Below are 14,793 nucleotides of genomic sequence, written 5' to 3'. Positions count from 1 at the left end.
TTTGACACTGATGTTGGAACCACCGTGACAAAATATATGTATGGTCTGAAATTCTACAACCCCTGAGACAAAAAGATTGATTTCATTCTAAAGTAATACATATCGATATGGACCTTAAGATGTGGTATCCACCTTGACAAAAGTATGTATTGTGTGAAAGTCCAGAACGACAGTGAATTAATTTTCACTTCATCTTCAGCCAACACTCTTTTAAAAAGCTTTGCTGCCCCGTGTGAGTATCGAACTCACGACCTTCAGATTATGAGACTGACGCGCTACCTACTGCGCTAACGAGGCCCTTCGTGTAAAAATGTCCAAAAAGAAGAAAAAAATATATTGATACCGAACATCAAATTTTGACACTGATGTTGGAACCACCGTGACAAAATATATGTATGGTCTGAAATTCTACAACCCCTGAGACAAAAAGATTGATTTAATTCTAAAGTAACACATATCGATATGGACCTTAAGATGTGGTATCCACCTTGACAGAAGTATGTATTGTGTGAAAGTCCAGAACGACAGAGAATTAATTTTCACTTCAGCCAACACTGTCTTTTTAAAAGCTTTGCTGCCCCGTGTGAGGATCGAACTCACTACCTTCAGATTATGAGACTGACGCGCTACCTACTGCGCTAACAAGGCCCTTCTTGCAAAAGTGTCCAAAAATAAGAAAAAAAAATATTGATACCGAACATCAAATTTTTACACTGATGTTGAAACCACCGTGCCAAAATATATGTATGGTCTGAAATTCTACAACCCCTGAGACAAAAAGATTGATTTCATTCTAAAGTAATACATATCGATATGGACCTTAAGATGTGGTATCCACCTTGACAAAGGTATGTATTGTGTGAAAGTCCAGAACGACAGTGAACTAATTTTCACTTCATCTTCAGCCAACACTCTTTTTAAAAGCTTTGCTGCCCCGTGTGAGGATCGAACTCACGACCTTCAGATTATGAGACTGACACGCTACCTACTGCTCTAACGAGGCCCTTCGTGTAAAAATGTCCAAAAAGAAGAAAAAAATATATTGATACCGAACATCAAATTTTGACACTGATGTTGGAACCACCGTGACAAAATATATGTATGGTCTGAAATTCTACAACCCCTGAGACAAAAAGATTGATTTAATTCTAAAGTAACACATATCGATATGGACCTTAAGATGTGGTATCCACCTTGACAGAAGTATGTATTGTGTGAAAGTCCAGAACGACAGAGAATTAATTTTCACTTCAGCCAACACTGTCTTTTTAAAAGCTTTGCTGCCCCGTGTGAGGATCGAACTCACTACCTTCAGATTATGAGACTGACACGCTACCTACTGCGCTAACGAGGCCCTTCATGCAAAAATGTCCAAAAAGAAGAAAAAAAAATATTGATACCGAACATCAAATTTTTGAAACCACCGTACCAAAATATATGTATGGTCTGAAATTCTACAACCCCTGAGACAAAAAGATTGATTTCATTCTAAAGTAATACATATCGATATGGACCTTAAGATGTGGTATCCACCTTGACAAAGGTATGTATTGTGTGAAAGTCCAGAACGACAGTGAACTAATTTTCACTTCATCTTCAGCCAACACTCTTTTTAAAAGCTTTGCTGCCCCGTGTGAGGATCGAACTCACGACCTTCAGATTATGAGACTGACGCGCTACCTACTGCGCTAACGAGGCCCTTCATGCAAAAATGTCCAAAAAGAAGAAAAAAAAATATTGATACCGAACATCAAATTTTTGAAACCACCGTGCCAAAATATATGTATGGTCTGAAATTCTACAACCCCTGAGAGAAAAAGATTGATTTCATTCTAAAGTAATACATATCGATATGGACCTTAAGATGTGGTATCCACCTTGACAAAAGTATGTATTGTGTGAAAGTCCAGAACGACAGTGAATTAATTTTCACTTCAGCCAACACTGTCTTTTTAAAAGCTTTGCTGCCCCGTGTGAGGATCGAACTCACGACCTTCAGATTATGAGACTGACGCGCTAACTACTGCACTAACGAGGCCCTTCTTGCAAAAATATGCAAAAAGAAGAAAAAAAAATATTGATACCGAACATCAAATTTTGACACTGATGTTGGAACCACCGTGACAAAATATATGTATGGTCTGAAATTCTACAACCCCTGAGACAAAAAGATTGATTTCATTCTAAAGTAATACATATCGATATGGACCTTAAGATGTGGTATCCACCTTGACAAAAGTATGTATTGTGTGAAAGTCCAGAACGACAGTGAATTAATTTTCACTTCATCTTCAGCCAACACTCTTTTAAAAAGCTTTGCTGCCCCGTGTGAGTATCGAACTCACGACCTTCAGATTATGAGACTGACGCGCTACCTACTGCGCTAACGAGGCCCTTCGTGTAAAAATGTCCAAAAAGAAGAAAAAAAAATATTGATACCGAACATCAAATTTTGACACTGATGTTGGAACCACCGTGACAAAATATATGTATGGTCTGAAATTCTACAACCCCTGAGACAAAAAGATTGATTTAATTCTAAAGTAACACATATCGATATGGACCTTAAGATGTGGTATCCACCTTGACAAAAGTATGTATTGTGTGAAAGTCCAGAACGACAGTGAATTAATTTTCACTTCATCTTCAGCCAACACTCTTTTAAAAAGCTTTGCTGCCCCGTGTGAGTATCGAACTCACGACCTTCAGATTATGAGACTGACGCGCTACCTACTGCGCTAACGAGGCCCTTCGTGTAAAAATGTCCAAAAAGAAGAAAAAAAAATATTGATACCGAACATCAAATTTTTGAAACCACCGTGCCAAAATATATGTATGGTCTGAAATTCTACAACCCCTGAGACAAAAAGATTGATTTCATTCTAAAGTAATACATATCGATATGGACCTTAAGATGTGGTATCCACCTTGACAAAAGTATGTATTGTGTGAAAGTCCAGAACGACAGTGAACTAATTTTCACTTCATCTTCAGCCAACACTCTTTTAAAAAGCTTTGCTGCCCCGTGTGAGTATCGAACTCACGACCTTCAGATTATGAGACTGACGCGCTACCTACTGCGCTAACGAGGCCCTTCGTGTAAAAATGTCCAAAAAGAAGAAAAAAAAATATTGATACCGAACATCAAATTTTTGAAACCACCGTACCAAAATATATGTATGGTCTGAAATTCTACAACCCCTGAGACAAAAAGATTGATTTCATTCTAAAGTAATACATATCGATATGGACCTTAAGATGTGGTATCCACCTTGACAAAGGTATGTATTGTGTGAAAGTCCAGAACGACAGTGAACTAATTTTCACTTCATCTTCAGCCAACACTCTTTTTAAAAGCTTTGCTGCCCCGTGTGAGGATCGAACTCACGACCTTCAGATTATGAGACTGACGCGCTACCTACTGCGCTAACGAGGCCCTTCATGCAAAAATGTCCAAAAAGAAGAAAAAAAAATATTGATACCGAACATCAAATTTTTGAAACCACCGTGCCAAAATATATGTATGGTCTGAAATTCTACAACCCCTGAGAGAAAAAGATTGATTTCATTCTAAAGTAATACATATCGATATGGACCTTAAGATGTGGTATCCACCTTGACAAAAGTATGTATTGTGTGAAAGTCCAGAACGACAGTGAATTAATTTTCACTTCAGCCAACACTGTCTTTTTAAAAGCTTTGCTGCCCCGTGTGAGGATCGAACTCACGACCTTCAGATTATGAGACTGACGCGCTAACTACTGCACTAACGAGGCCCTTCTTGCAAAAATATGCAAAAAGAAGAAAAAAAAATATTGATACCGAACATCAAATTTTGACACTGATGTTGGAACCACCGTGACAAAATATATGTATGGTCTGAAATTCTACAACCCCTGAGACAAAAAGATTGATTTCATTCTAAAGTAATACATATCGATATGGACCTTAAGATGTGGTATCCACCTTGACAAAAGTATGTATTGTGTGAAAGTCCAGAACGACAGTGAATTAATTTTCACTTCATCTTCAGCCAACACTCTTTTAAAAAGCTTTGCTGCCCCGTGTGAGTATCGAACTCACGACCTTCAGATTATGAGACTGACGCGCTACCTACTGCGCTAACGAGGCCCTTCGTGTAAAAATGTCCAAAAAGAAGAAAAAAAAATATTGATACCGAACATCAAATTTTGACACTGATGTTGGAACCACCGTGACAAAATATATGTATGGTCTGAAATTCTACAACCCCTGAGACAAAAAGATTGATTTAATTCTAAAGTAACACATATCGATATGGACCTTAAGATGTGGTATCCACCTTGACAAAAGTATGTATTGTGTGAAAGTCCAGAACGACAGTGAATTAATTTTCACTTCATCTTCAGCCAACACTCTTTTAAAAAGCTTTGCTGCCCCGTGTGAGTATCGAACTCACGACCTTCAGATTATGAGACTGACGCGCTACCTACTGCGCTAACGAGGCCCTTCTTGCAAAAATGTCCAAAAAGAAGAAAAAAAAATATTGATACCGAACATCAAATTTTGACACTGATGTTGAAACCACCGTTCCAAAATATATGTATGGTCTGAAATTCTACAACCCCTGAGACAAAAAGATTGATTTCATTCTAAAGTAATACATATCGATATGGACCTTAAGATGTGGTATCCACCTTGACAGAAGTATGTATTGTGTGAAAGTCCAGAACGACAGAGAATTAATTTTCACTTCAGCCAACACTGTCTTTTTAAAAGCTTTGCTGCCCCGTGTGAGGATCGAACTCACGACCTACTGCTCTAACTAGGCCCTTCTTGCAAAAGTGTCCAAAAATAAGAAAAAAAAATATTGATACCGAACATCAAATTTTTACACTGATGTTGAAACCACCGTGCCAAAATATATGTATGGTCTGAAATTCTACAACCCCTGAGACAAAAAGATTGATTTCATTCTAAAGTAATACATATCGATATGGACCTTAAGATGTGGTATCCACCTTGACAAAGGTATGTATTGTGTGAAAGTCCAGAACGACAGTGAACTAATTTTCACTTCATCTTCAGCCAACACTCTTTTTAAAAGCTTTGCTGCCCCGTGTGAGGATCGAACTCACGACCTTCAGATTATGAGACTGACGCGCTACCTACTGCGCTAACGAGGCCCTTCATGCAAAAATGTCCAAAAAGAAGAAAAAAAAATATTGATACCGAACGTCAAATTTTTGAAACCACCGTGCCAAAATATATGTATGGTCTGAAATTCTACAACCCCTGAGACAAAAAGATTGATTTCATTCTAAAGTAATACATATCGATATGGACCTTAAGATGTGTTATCCACCTTGACAAAAGTATGTATTGTGTGAAAGTCCAGAACGACAGTGAACTAATTTTCACTTCATCTTCAGCCAACACTCTTTTAAAAAGCTTTGCTGCCCCGTGTGAGGATCGAACTCACGACCTTCAGATTATGAGACTGACGCGCTACCTACTGCGCTAACGAGGCCCTTCTTACAAAAATGTCCAAAAAGAAGAAAAAAAAATATTGATACCGAACACCAAATTTTGACACTGATGTTCAAAACACCGTGCCAAAATATATGTTTGGTCTGAAATTCTACAACCCCTGAGACAAAAAGATTAATTTCATTCTAAAGTAATACATATCGATATGGACCTTAAGATGTGGTATCCACCTTGACAAAAGTATGTATTGTGTGAAAGTCCAGAACGACAGTGAATTAATTTTCACTTCAGCCAACACTGTCTTTTTAAAAGCTTTGCTGCCCCGTGTGAGGATCGAACTCACGACCTTCAGATTATGAGACTGACGCGCTAACTACTGCACTAACGAGGCCCTTCTTGCAAAAATATGCAAAAAGAAGAAAAAAAAATATTGATACCGAACATCAAATTTTGACACTGATGTTGGAACCACCGTGACAAAATATATGTATGGTCTGAAATTCTACAACCCCTGAGACAAAAACATTGATTTCATTCTAAAGTAATACATATCGATATGGACCTTAAGATGTGGTATCCACCTTGACAAAAGTATGTATTGTGTGAAAGTCCAGAACGACAGTGAATTAATTTTCGCTTCATCTTCAGCCAACACTCTTTTAAAAAGCTTTGCTGCCCCGTGTGAGTATCGAACTCACGACCTTCAGATTATGAGACTGACGCGCTACCTACTGCGCTAACGAGGCCCTTCGTGTAAAAATGTCCAAAAAGAAGAAAAAAAAATATTGATACCGAACATCAAATTTTGACACTGATGTTGAAACCACCGTGCCAAAATATATGTATGGTCTGAAATTCTACAACCCCTGAGACAAAAAGATTGATTTAATTCTAAAGTAACACATATCGATATGGACCTTAAGATGTGGTATCCACCTTGACAGAAGTATGTATTGTGTGAAAGTCCAGAACGACAGAGAATTAATTTTCACTTCAGCCAACACTGTCTTTTTAAAAGCTTTGCTGCCCCGTGTGAGAATCGAACTCACGACCTTCAGATTATGAGACTGACACGCTACCTACTGCGCTAACGAGGCCCTTCATGAAAAATGTCCAAAAAGAAGAAAAAAAAATATTGATACCGAACATCAAATTTTTGAAACCACCGTACCAAAATATATGTATGGTCTGAAATTCTACAACCCCTGAGACAAAAAGATTGATTTCATTCTAAAGTAATACATATCGATATGGACCTTAAGATGTGGTATCCACCTTGACAAAAGTATGTATTGTGTGAAAGTCCAGAACGACAGTGAATTAATTTTCACTTCATCTTCAGCCAACACTCTTTTAAAAAGCTTTGCTGCCCCGTGTGAGGATCGAACACACGACCTTCAGATTATGAGACTGACGCGCTACCTACTGCGCTAACGAGGCCCTTCTTGCAAAAATGTCCAAAAAGAAGAAAAAAAAATATTGATACCGAACATCAAATTTTGACACTGATGTTGAAACCACCGTTCCAAAATATATGTATGGTCTGAAATTCTACAACCCCTGAGACAAAAAGATTGATTTCATTCTAAAGTAATACATATCGATATGGACCTTAAGATGTGGTATACACCTTGACAGAAGTATGTATTGTGTGAAAGTCCAGAACGACAGAGAATTAATTTTCACTTCAGCCAACACTCTTTTTAAAAGCTTTGCTGCCCCGTGTGAGGATCGAACTCACTACCTTCAGATTATGAGACTGACACGCTACCTACTGCTCTAACTAGGCCCTTCTTGCAAAAGTGTCCAAAAATAAGAAAAAAAAATATTGATACCGAACATCAAATTTTTACACTGATGTTGAAACCACCGTGCCAAAATATATGTATGGTCTGAAATTCTACAACCCCTGAGACAAAAAGATTGATTTCATTCTAAAGTAATACATATCGATATGGACCTTAAGATGTGGTATCCACCTTGACAAAGGTATGTATTGTGTGAAAGTCCAGAACGACAGTGAACTAATTTTCACTTCATCTTCAGCCAACACTCTTTTTAAAAGCTTTGCTGCCCCGTGTGAGGATCGAACTCACGACCTTCAGATTATGAGACTGACGCGCTACCTACTGCGCTAACGAGGCCCTTCTTGCAAGAATGTCCAAAAAGAAGAAAAAAAAATATTGATACCGAACACCAAATTTTGACACTGATGTTCAAAACACCGTGCCAAAATATATGTTTGGTCTGAAATTCTACAACCCCTGAGACAAAAAGATTGATTTCATTCTAAAGTAATACATATCGATATGGACCTTAAGATGTGGTATACACCTTGACAGAAGTATGTATTGTGTGAAAGTCCAGAACGACAGTGAACTAATTTTCACTTCATCTTCAGCCAACACTCTTTTTAAAAGCTTTGCTGCCCCGTGTGAGGATCGAACTCACGACCTTCAGATTATGAGACTGACGCGCTACCTACTGCGCTAACGAGGCCCTTCATGCAAAAATGTCCAAAAAGAAGAAAAAAAAATATTGATACCGAACATCAAATTTTTGAAACCACCGTGCCAAAATATATGTATGGTCTGAAATTCTACAACCCCTGAGACAAAAAGATTGATTTCATTCTAAAGTAATACATATCGATATGGACCTTAAGATGTGGTATCCACCTTGACAAAAGTATGTATTGTGTGAAAGTCCAGAACGACAGTGAATTAATTTTCACTTCATCTTCAGCCAACACTCTTTTAAAAAGCTTTGCTGCCCCGTGTGAGTATCGAACTCACGACCTTCAGATTATGAGACTGACGCACTACCTACTGCGCTAACGAGGCCCTTCGTGTAAAAATGTCCAAAAAGAAGAAAAAAAAATATTGATACCGAACATCAAATTTTGACACTGATGTTGAAACCACCGTGCCAAAATATATGTATGGTCTGAAATTCTACAACCCCTGAGACAAAAAGATTGATTTCATTCTAAAGTAATACATATCGATATGGACCTTAAGATGTGGTATCCACCTTGACAAAAGTATGTATTGTGTGAAAGTCCAAAACGACAGAGAATTCATTCATGAAACATGGCCTTTCAAACCAAGGGCAGGACACATGTTAGCACCAAGTTGAAACATGTCTAATATCAATCTTTAATAAATTATTTTTCCACGGCACACAAAAGTACACTGCATTAACACACCAATGACCATTACATGACAGTTTGTGAAGGTGATGGGGGGGGGGGGGTAAATGAAGGACTAGATTCTATCAGATCTGCTAGACGACACCAACATAACAGGGGGGGGGGGGGGGGGTGTTTAGGTGGTGTTGGAGGGGGGTGTTTAGGTGGTGTTGGAAGGGGGGGGTGTTTAGGTGGTGTTGGGGGGGGTTTAGGTGGTGGTGTTGGGGGGGGTTTAGGTGGTGTTGGGGGGGGGTGTTTAGGTGGTGTTGGAAGGGGGGGTGTTTAGGTGGTGTTGGAGGGGGGTTAGGTGGTGTTGGAGGGGGGGGGGGTGTTTAGGTGGTGTTGGGGGGGGGTGTTTAGGTGGTGTTGGAAGGGGGGGTGTTTAGGTGGTGTTGGAGGGGGGTTAGGTGGTGTTGGAGGGGGGGGGGTGTTTAGGTGGTGTTGGGGGGGGGGGTTTAGGTGGTGTTGGAGGGGGGTTTTTAGGTGGTGTTGGGGGGGGGGGTTTAGGTGGTGTTGGAGGGGGGTTTTTAGGTGGTGTTGGAGGGGGGGGGTTTAGGTGGTGTTGGAGGGGGGTTTTTAGGTGGTGTTGGGGGGGGGGGGTTAGGTGGTGTTGGGGGGGGGTTAGGTAGTGTTGGAGGGGGGTTAGGTGGTGTTGGAGGGGGGTTAGGTAGTGTTGGAGGGGGGGTTAGGTAGTGTTGGAGGGGGTGTTAGGTAGTGTTGGAGGGGGGGTTAGGTAGTGTTGGAGGGGGGTTAGGTGGTGTTGGAGGGGGGGGGTTAGGTAGTGTTGGAGGGGGGTTAGGTGGTGTTGGAGGGGGTGTTAGGTAGTGTTGGAGGGGGTGTTAGGTAGTGTTGGAGGGGGGTTAGGTGGTGTTGGAGGGGGGTTAGGTAGTGTTGGAGGGGGGGTTAGGTAGTGTTGGAGGGGGGGTTAGGTAGTGTTGGAGGGGGGGTTAGGTAGTGTTGGAGGGGGGTTAGGTAGTGTTGGAGGGGGGTTAGGTGGTGTTGGAGGGGGGGGTTAGGTAGTGTTGGAGGGGGGTTAGGTAGTGTTGGAGGGGGGTTAGGTGGTGTTGGAGGGGGGGGGTTAGGTAGTGTTGGAGGGGGTGTTAGGTAGTGTTGGAGGGGGGGTTAGGTAGTGTTGGAGGGGGGGTTAGGTAGTGTTGGAGGGGGGGTTAGGTAGTGTTGGAGGGGGGGTTAGGTAGTGTTGGAGGGGGGGGGTTAGGTGGTGTTGGGGGGGGGGTTAGGTGGTGTTGGAGGGGGGGGTTTAGGTGGAGTTGGGGGGGGTTTAGGTGGTGTTGGAGGGGGGTTAGGTGGTGTTGGAGGGGGTTTTTAGGTGGTGTTGGGGGGGGGTTAGGTGGTGTTGGAGGGGGTGTTTAGGTGGTGTTGGGGGGGGTGTTTAGGTAGTGTTGGGGGGGGTTAGGTGGTGTTGGAGGGGGGTTTAGGTGGTGTTGGGGGGGGGTTAGGTGGTGTTGGGGGGGGGGGTTAGGTGGTGTTGGGGGGGGGGTTAGGTGGTGTTGGAGGGGGGTTAGGTGGTGTTGGAGGGGGGTTTAGGTGGTGTTGGAGGGGGGTTAGGTAGTGTTGGAGGGGGGTTAGGTGGTGTTGGAGGGGGGTTAGGTGGTGTTGGAGGGGGTTTAGGTGGTGTTGGAGGGGGGTGTTAGGTGGTGTTGGAGGGGGGTTAGGTGGTGTTGGAGGGGGGTTAGGTGGTGTTGGAGGGGGGTTAGGTGGTGTTGGAGGGGGGTTAGGTGGTGTTGGAGGGGGGTTAGGTGGTGTTGGAGGGGGTTTAGGTGGTGTTGGAGGGGGGTTAGGTGGTGTTGGAGGGGGGTTAGGTAGTGTTGGAGGGGGGTTAGGTGGTGTTGGAGGGGGGTTAGGTGGTGTTGGAGGGGGGGGGTTAGGTGGTGTTGGAGGGGGGGGGTTAGGTGGTGTTGGAGGGGGGGGTGTTTAGGTAGTGTTGGAGGGGGGTTTTAGGTGGTGTTGGAGGGGGGTTAGGTGGTGTTGGAGGGGGGGTTAGGTGGTGTTGGAGGGGGGGTTAGGTGGTGTTGGAGGGGGTTAGGTGGTGTTGGAGGGGGGGGGTTAGGTGGTGTTGGAGGGGGGGGGTTAGGTGGTGTTGGAGGGGGGGGGTTAGGTGGTGTTGGAGGGGGGTGTTTAGGTAGTGTTGGAGGGGGGTTTTAGGTGGTGTTGGAGGGGGGTTAGGTGGTGTTGGAGGGGGGGTTAGGTGGTGTTGGAGGGGGTTAGGTGGTGTTGGAGGGGGTTAGGTGGTGTTGGAGGGGGTTAGGTGGTGTTGGAGGGGGGGGGTTAGGTGGTGTTGGAGGGGGGTGTTTAGGTAGTGTTGGAGGGGGGTTTAGGTGGTGTTGGAGGGGGGTTAGGTGGTGTTGGAGGGGGTTAGGTGGTGTTGGAGGGGGTTAGGTGGTGTTGGAGGGGGTTAGGTGGTGTTGGAGGGGGGGGTTAGGTGGTGTTGGAGGGGGGGGGTTAGGTGGTGTTGGAGGGGGGGGGTTAGGTGGTGTTGGAGGGGGGGGTTAGGTGGTGTTGGAGGGGGGGTTAGGTGGTGTTGGAGGGGGTTAGGTGGTGTTGGAGGGGGGGGGTTAGGTGGTGTTGGAGGGGGGTGTTTAGGTAGTGTTGGAGGGGGGTTTAGGTGGTGTTGGAGGGGGGTTACGTGGTGTTGGAGGGGGGGTTTAGGTGGTGTTGGAGGGGGGTTAGGTGGTGTTGGGGGGGTTTAGGTGGTGTTGGGGGGGGGGTTTAGGTGGTGTTGGAGGGGGGTTAGGTGGTGTTGGAGGGGGTTTAGGTAGTGTTGAAGGGGGGTTAGGTGGTGTTGGAGGGGGGTTTTTAGGTGGTGTTGGGGGGGGTTTAGGTAGTGTTGGAGGGGGGTTAGGTGGTGTTGGAGGGGGGTTAGGTAGTGTTGGAGGGGGGGGTGTTTAGGTAGTGTTGGAGGGGGGTTTTAGGTGGTGTTGGAGGGGGGTTAGGTGGTGTTGGAGGGGGGTTAGGTGGTGTTGGAGGGGGGGTTAGGTGGTGTTGGAGGGGGTTAGGTGGTGTTGGAGGGGGTTAGGTGGTGTTGGAGGGGGGGGTTAGGTGGTGTTGGAGGGGGGTGTTTAGGTAGTGTTGGAGGGGGGGGTGTTTAGGTAGTGTTGGAGGGGGGTTTTAGGTGGTGTTGGAGGGGGGTTAGGTGGTGTTGGAGGGGGGGTTAGGTGGTGTTGGAGGGGGTTAGGTGGTGTTGGAGGGGGTTAGGTGGTGTTGGAGGGGGTTAGGTGGTGTTGGAGGGGGGGGGTTAGGTGGTGTTGGAGGGGGGTGTTTAGGTAGTGTTGGAGGGGGGTTTAGGTGGTGTTGGAGGGGGGTTAGGTGGTGTTGGAGGGGGTTAGGTGGTGTTGGAGGGGGTTAGGTGGTGTTGGAGGGGGGGGGTTAGGTGGTGTTGGAGGGGGGGGGTTAGGTGGTGTTGGAGGGGGGGGGTTAGGTGGTGTTGGAGGGGGGGGTTAGGTGGTGTTGGAGGGGGTTAGGTGGTGTTGGAGGGGGTTAGGTGGTGTTGGAGGGGGTTAGGTGGTGTTGGAGGGGGGGGGTTAGGTGGTGTTGGAGGGGGGTGTTTAGGTAGTGTTGGAGGGGGGTTTAGGTGGTGTTGGAGGGGGGTTAGGTGGTGTTGGAGGGGGGGTTTAGGTGGTGTTGGAGGGGGGGGTTAGGTGGTGTTGGAGGGGGGTTTAGGTGGTGTTGGGGGGGGTTTAGGTGGTGTTGGGGGGGGGTTTAGGTGGTGTTGGAGGGGGGGTTAGGTGGTGTTGGAGGGGGGGTTAGGTGGTGTTGGAGGGGGGGTTAGGTGGTGTTGGAGGGGGGTTTAGGTGGTGTTGGGGGGGGGTTTAGGTGGTGTTGGAGGGGGTTAGGTGGTGTTGGAGGGGGGTTTAGGTGGTGTTGGAGGGGGGTTAGGTGGTGTTGGGGGGGTTTAGGTGGTGTTGGGGGGGGGTTTAGGTGGTGTTGGAGGGGGGTTAGGTGGTGTTGGAGGGGGTTTAGGTAGTGTTGGAGGGGGGTTAGGTGGTGTTGGAGGGGGGTTTTTAGGTGGTGTTGGGGGGGGTTTAGGTAGTGTTGGAGGGGGGTTAGGTGGTGTTGGAGGGGGGTTAGGTAGTGTTGGAGGGGGTTAGGTGGTGTTGGAGGGGGGTTAGGTGGTGTTGGAGGGGGGTTAGGTAGTGTTGGGGGGGGTTTAGGTGGTGTTGGAGGGGGTTAGGTGGTGTTGGAGGGGGTTAGGTGGTGTTGGAGGGGGGTTTAGGTGGTGTTGGAGGGGGGTTTAGGTGGTGTTGGAGGGGGGTTAGGTGGTGTTGGAGGGGGGTTTAGGTGGTGTTGGAGGGGGGTTTAGGTGGTGTTGGAGGGGGTTTAGGTGGTGTTGGAGGGGGGTTAGGTGGTGTTGGAGGGGGGGTTAGGTAGTGTTGGAGGGGGGGTTAGGTAGTGTTGGAGGGGGGGTTAGGTGGTGTTGGAGGGGGGTTAGGTGGTGTTGGAGGGGGGTTTAGGTGGTGTTGGAGGGGGGTGTTTAGGTGGTGTTGGAGGGGGGTTAGGTGGTGTTGGAGGGGGGTTAGGTGGTGTTGGAGGTAGAGCTGTGTCACGTTATTGTTTACATTGATTACATTCAGCAACAGAACCATTCACATACACAGGGTCCTTCCCAAACAGCTCACTATTCCCTACATAGTACACTACTAGTATGTAGTGCACTATATAGGGAACAGGCTCTGGCTCTCTCCTTTCACAGTATAGACAGGATACAGTATGGAAGAAATGCTTTAGTTATGCAAAGGGACAGGGCTGTATATCTATGTTGTGGTGTTTCTATGTAAAGGGACAGGGCTGTATATCTATGTTGTGGTGTTTCTATGTAAAGGGACAGGGCTGCATATCTATGTTGTGGTGTTTCTATGTAAAGGGACAGGGCTGTGTATCTATGTTGTGGTGTTTCTATGTAAAGGGACAGGGCTGTATATCTATGTTGTGGTGTTTCTATGTAAAGGGACAGGGCTGCATATCTATGTTGTGGTGTTTCTATGTAAAGGGACAGGGCTGTATATCTATGTTGTGGTGTTTCTATGTAAAGTGACAGGGCTGTATATCTATGTTGTCGTGTTTCTATGTAAAGGGACAGGGCTGTATATCTATGTTGTGGTGTTTCTATGTAAAGGGACAGGGCTGTATATCTATGTTGTGGTGTTTCTATGTAAAGGGACAGGGCTGCATATTTATGTTGTGGCATTTCTATGTAAAGGGACAGGGCTGTATATCTATGTTGTGGCATTTCTATGTAAAGGGACAGGGCTGTGTATCTATGTTGTGGTGTTTCTATGTAAAGGGACAGGGCTGTATATCTATGTTGTGGTGTTTCTATGTAAAGGGACAGGGCTGCATATCTATGTTGTGGTGTTTCTATGTAAAGGGACAGGGCTGTATATCTATGTTGTGGTGTTTCTATGTAAAGTGACAGGGCTGTATATCTATGTTGTCGTGTTTCTATGTAAAGGGACAGGGCTGTATATCTATGTTGTGGTGTTTCTATGTAAAGGGACAGGGCTGTATATCTATGTTGTGGTGTTTCTATGTAAAGGGACAGGGCTGTATATCTATGTTGTGGTGTTTCTATGTAAAGGGACAGGGCTGTATATCTATGTTGTGGTGTTTCTATGTAAAGGGACAGGGCTGCATATCTATGTTGTGGCATTTCTATGTAAAGGGACAGGGCTGTATATCTATGTTGTGGTGTTTCTATGTAAAGGGACAGGGCTGCATATCTATGTTGTGGTGTTTCTATGTAAAGGGACAGGGCTGTATATCTATGTTGTGGTGTTTCTATGTAAAGTGACAGGGCTGTATATCTATGTTGTCGTGTTTCTATGTAAAGGGACAGGGCTGTATATCTATGTTGTGGTGTTTCTATGTAAAGGGACAGGGCTGTATATCTATGTTGTGGTGTTTCTATGTAAAGGGACAGGGCTGTATATCTATGTTGTCGTGTTTCTATGTAAAGTGACAGGGCTGTATATCTATGTTGTGGTGTTTCTATGTAAAGGGACAGGGCTGTATATCTATGTTGTGGTGTTTCTATGTAAAGGGACAGGGCTGTATATCTATGTTGTGGTGTTTCTATGTAAAGTGACAGGGCTGTATATCTATGTTGTGGTGTTTCTATG

General features: G+C 45.1%; 7 non-coding genes across 7 annotated transcripts; all 7 read right to left on the bottom strand.

The window, feature by feature from the left end:
• Positions 1-1,625: 1,625 nt before the first annotated feature.
• Positions 1,626-1,698, bottom strand: trnam-cau. Its single transcript has one exon. It is a non-coding gene; the product is annotated as a tRNA-Met (tRNA).
• A 1,665-nt stretch (positions 1,699-3,363) lies between these two features.
• Positions 3,364-3,436, bottom strand: trnam-cau. The gene has a single exon. It is a non-coding gene; the product is annotated as a tRNA-Met (tRNA).
• Positions 3,437-5,092: 1,656 nt separating this feature from the next.
• Positions 5,093-5,165, bottom strand: trnam-cau. Its single transcript has one exon. It is a non-coding gene; the product is annotated as a tRNA-Met (tRNA).
• A 271-nt stretch (positions 5,166-5,436) lies between these two features.
• Positions 5,437-5,509, bottom strand: trnam-cau. Its single transcript has one exon. It is a non-coding gene; the product is annotated as a tRNA-Met (tRNA).
• A 984-nt stretch (positions 5,510-6,493) lies between these two features.
• trnam-cau lies at positions 6,494-6,566 on the bottom strand. The gene has a single exon. It is a non-coding gene; the product is annotated as a tRNA-Met (tRNA).
• Positions 6,567-7,540: 974 nt separating this feature from the next.
• trnam-cau lies at positions 7,541-7,613 on the bottom strand. Its single transcript has one exon. It is a non-coding gene; the product is annotated as a tRNA-Met (tRNA).
• A 282-nt stretch (positions 7,614-7,895) lies between these two features.
• Positions 7,896-7,968, bottom strand: trnam-cau. Its single transcript has one exon. It is a non-coding gene; the product is annotated as a tRNA-Met (tRNA).
• Between the last annotated feature and the right edge of the window lie 6,825 nt (positions 7,969-14,793).

The sequence above is a fragment of the Oncorhynchus mykiss genome, unplaced genomic scaffold, assembly GCF_013265735.2.
Source record: "Oncorhynchus mykiss isolate Arlee unplaced genomic scaffold, USDA_OmykA_1.1 un_scaffold_296, whole genome shotgun sequence".
In the NCBI taxonomy this organism is placed as follows: domain Eukaryota; kingdom Metazoa; phylum Chordata; class Actinopteri; order Salmoniformes; family Salmonidae; genus Oncorhynchus; species Oncorhynchus mykiss.
The sequence above is the reverse complement of the archived record's forward strand: the minus strand, read 5'-3'. Positions and strand labels throughout refer to the sequence as shown.